Genomic DNA, 4,843 nt, shown 5'->3' with positions numbered 1-4,843 from the left:
TTCTTAATCTTTCTTCTAAGGTCAGTCGTAAGGTTAGTATTGCCTCACGTGTTCCAACATTTCTACGGAATCCAAACTGATCTTTCCCGAGGTCGGCTTCTACTAGTTTTTCCATTCGTCTGTAAAGAATTCGCGTTAGTATTTTGCAGCTGTGACATATTAAACTGATAGTTTGGTAATTTTCACATCTGTCAACACCGGCTTTCTTTGGGATTGGAATTATTATATTCTTCTTGATGTCTGAGGGTATTTCGCCTGTTTCATACATCTTGTTCACCAGATGGTAGAGTTTTGTCAGGACTAGCTCTCCCAAGGCTGTCAGTAGTTCTAATGGAATGTCGCCTACTCCCGGGGTCTTGTTTCGACTTAGGTCTTTCAGTGGTCTGTCATACTCTTCACGTAATATCATATCTCCCATTTCATCTTCACCTCAATCCTCTTCGATTTCCATAATATTGTCCTCAAGTACATCACCCTTGTATAGACCCTCTATACTCTCCTTCCACCTTTCTGATTTCCCTTCTTTGCTTAAAACTGGGTTTCCATCTGAGCTCTTGCTATTCATACAAGTGGTTCTCTTTCCTCCAAAGGTCACTTTAATTTTCCTGTAGGCAGTATCTATCTTACCCCTAGTGAGATAAGCCTCTACATCCTTACATTTATCCTCTAGCCAACCCTGCTTAGCCATTTTGCACTTCCTGTCGATCTCATTTTTATGAGGTTTGTATTCCTTTTTGCCTGCTTCATTTACTGCATTTTTATATTTTCTCCTTTCATCAATTAAATTCAATATCTCTTGTGTTACCCAAGAATTTCTACTAGCACTCCTTTCCCCTGGTCTTGTCAACCGTTCCCCAACACTCCCTCCAAAACCCTGTACAACCTTTGGTACTTTCAGGCTATGCAGGCCCCATGTCCTTAAACTCCAGCCTTTTTGCAATTTCTTCAGTTTTAATCTGCAGTTCATAACCGATAAATTGTGGTCACAGTCCACATCTGCGCCTTACAATTTAAAAAGTCTTCTTCAGGTATAAAACGTTCTCTCATGGTTTTTAAACCAAGTGTTAGCTATGATTAAATTATGCTCCGTGCAAAATTTTACCAGGCGGCTTCCTCTTTCATACCTTTCCTCCAGTCCATATTCGCCTACTACAGTTCCTTCTTTTCCTATTCCTGCTATGGAATTCATCAATTAAATTCAATATTTACTCTGTGACACAAGGGTTTCTACTAGCCCTCGTATTTTTCCTACTTGATCCTCGTCTGCCTTCACTACTTCATTCCTCAAAGCTACCCATTCTTCTTCTACTGTATTTCTTTCCCCCATTCCTGTCAATTGTTCCCTTATGCTCTCCCTGAAACTCTGTACAACCTCTGGTTTAGTCAGTTTATCCAGGTCCCATCTCCTTAAATTCTCACCTTTTTGCAGTTTCTTCAGTTTTAATCTAAAGATCATAACCAATAGACTGTGGTCAGAGTCCACATCTGCCCCTGGAAATGTCTTACAATTTAAAACCTGGTTCCTAAATCTCTGTCTTCCCATTATATAATCTATCTGATACCTTCTAGTATCTCAATGCTTCTTCCACGTATACAGCCTTCTTTCATGATTCTTGAACCAAGTATTAGCTATGATTAAGTTATGCTCTGTGCAAAATTCTACCAGGCGGCTTCCTCTTTCATTTCTTACCCTCAATCCTTATTCACCTACTACGTTTCCTTCTCTTTCTTTTCCTACTATCGAATTCCAGTGACCCATGACTATTGAATTTTCGTCTCCTTTCACTATCTGATTAATTTCTTTTATCTCATCATACATTTCATCAATTTATTCGTCATCTGAAGAGCTAGTTGGCATATAAACTTGTACTACTGTAGTAGGCGTAGGCTTCGTGTCTATCTTGGCCACAATAATGCGTTCACTATGCTGTTTGTAGTAGCTTACTCGCACTCCATTATTTTTATTCATTATTAAGCATACTCCTGCCTTACCCCTGTTTGATTTTGTCTTCACCTGATCTAAAGTCTTGTTCCTCGTGCTACCGTACTTCACTAATTCCCACTATATCTAACTTTAACCTATCCATTTCCCTTTTTAAATTTTCTAACCTACCTGCCCGATTAAGGGACCTGACATTCCACGCTCCGATCCGTAGAACGCCAGTTTTCTTTCTCCTGATAACGACGTCCTCTTGAGTAGTTCCCACCCGGAGACATCATCAGGAGAAACAAAACTGACATGCTACGGATAGGAGCGTGAAATGCTAGATTTCTTAATCAGGCACGGAGGTTAGAAAATTAGAAAATGGAAATGGATAGGTTGAAGCTGGACATAGTGGGAATTAGTGAGGTTCGGTGGCAGGAGGGACAGGACTTCTGGTCAGGTGAACACAGGAGTACAAGTACAAGGTCAGTTAGGGGTAATGCAGGAGAGATTTAATAATGAATAAGAAAATAGGAATGCGGGTAGGCTATCATGAACAGCATAGTGAAATCATATCTTAGCCAAGATAGACACAGAGCCTACAACTACCACATCAGTACAAGTTTGTATGCCAACTAGCTCCATAGTTGATGAACAGATTGAAGAAATATGTGGTGAGATAACAGAAATTATTCAGATATTTAAGGGAGACGAAAATTTAATAGTCATGGGAGTCTGGAATTCAATAATAGGGAAGGGAAGAGAAGGAAACATAGTACGTGAATATGGACTGGAGGAATTTAATGAAAGAGAGATCCGCATGGTAGAATTCTGCACAGAGCAAAATTTAATAATCGCTGATACTCGGTTTCAGAGTCATAAAAGAAGACTATATACGTGGAAGACACCTAGAGATACTGGAAGGTTTCGTATAGATTATAAAATGAGTAGGCAGAGATTTAGGAAGCAGATTTTCAATTATAAGACATTTCTAGGAGCAGATATGGACTCTGATTGCAATTTATTGGTTTGAACTGTAGATTGAAACTAAAGAAGTTGCAAGACGATAGGGAATCAAAGAGATGGGACCTGGCTAGGCTGAAAGAACCAGTGGCAGCAGAGATTTTCAGAGGGAGCGTTAGGCAACAGATGGCTAGAACAGGTGAAAGGAATATAGTAGAAGACGAGTGGGTAGGTCGAGGAGATGAAATAGTGATGGCAGCAGAAAATCAAATAGGTAAAAAGACAAGGCTTAGTAGAAAACCTTGGACAAAATAAGAGATGTTGAATTTAATTGATAATGGGAAAAAAATTAAAAATGCGGCAAATGAAGCAGGCGAAAGAGAATACAAATGTATAGCAAATCAGACTGACAGGAAGAGCAAAATGGCTAAGCAGAAATGGCTGGAGGACGAATTCAAGGATTTAGAAGCATATTTCACTAGGGGAAAGATAGACACCGTTTACAGAGAAATGAAAGAGGCTCATGGGGAAAGAGAAGCAACAGCATGAATAGCAAGAGCTCAGATGGAAAACCAGTCCTAAGCAAAGTAGGGAAAGCTGAAAGGTGGGAGGAGTATGTAGAGGGTCTATACAAGGGAGATCGCCTTGAAGGCAATATTGCAGAAAGCTAAGTGGACATAGATGAATATGAGATGGGAGATAAGATACTACGAGAAGAATTTGACAGATCTCTGAAGAATTTAAGTTGAAAGAAGGCCCCTTGGGTAGATGATATTCCGTAATAATTACTTATAGCCATGGAAGAGCCAGCTACGACGAAACTTTTTCGTCTGGTGTGCAAGATGTGTGATACAGGTGGAATACCCTCGTACGTCAAGAAGAATGTAATAATTCCAATTTCAAAGAAAGCAGTTGCTTACAGGTATGAAAATTACCAAACTATCAATTTAATAGGTCATGGTTGCAACTACTAACACGAATTCTTTACAGAAGACTTGAGAAAGTCGTGGAAGCCGGCCTCGGGGAGGATCAGTTTGGATTCCGGAGAAATACAGGAACACTGGAGGCAATACTGACACTACGACTTATCTTAGAACGAAGGTTAAGGAAAGGCAAACCTACGTTTATGGCATTTGTAGACCTACAGAAAGCTTTCGAAAACGTTGACTGGAAAACTCTCTTTGAAATTCTGAAGGTAGCAGGGGCAAAATACGGGGAGCGAAAGGCTATTTACAGCTTGTACAGCAAGCAGACGACACTTACAATAGTCGAGGGGTGTGAAACGAAAGAATTGGTTGAGAGGGAAGTGACACGGAGTCGTAGACTGTCTCCAGTGTTATTCAATATGTGCATTGGACAAGCAATAAAGGAAACCAAACAAAAATTTGGAGTAGGAATTAAAGTTTATGGAGAAGAAATACAAACTTTAAGGTTTCCCAGTAACATTGTAGTTCTGTCAGAGACAGCAAAGGACTTAGAAGATCAGGTGAACGCAATGGACAGCGTCTTGAAAGGAGAAATGGTTCAAATGGCTCTGAGCACTATGGGACTTAACATCTGAGGTCATCAATCCCCTAGAACTTAGAACTACTTAAACCTAACTAACCTAAGGACATCACACACATCCATGCCCGAGGCAGGATTTGAACCTGCGACTATAGCGGTCGCGCGGTTCCAGACTGAAGCGCCTAGAACCGATCGGCCACCCCGGCCGGCCATTCGAAATGTGGTGCTACAGAAAGGACATTGAAGATTAGATGGGTTGATCATGTAACTACTGAGGAGGGACGAGGTACTGAATAGAAGTGCGGAGACAAGAAATTTCTTGCACAACTTGACTAAGAGAAGGAATCAGTTGATAGTACATAGTTTGAGGTACCAAGGGATCACCAATTTGGTACTGGAGGGAAGTGTGGGGGGTAAAAATCGTAGAAGAAGATCAAGAGATTGATAGAG

Source organism: Schistocerca piceifrons, chromosome 2, assembly GCF_021461385.2.
Source record: "Schistocerca piceifrons isolate TAMUIC-IGC-003096 chromosome 2, iqSchPice1.1, whole genome shotgun sequence".
NCBI classification, from domain to species: domain Eukaryota; kingdom Metazoa; phylum Arthropoda; class Insecta; order Orthoptera; family Acrididae; genus Schistocerca; species Schistocerca piceifrons.
Note: the sequence above shows the minus strand (reverse complement) of the source record.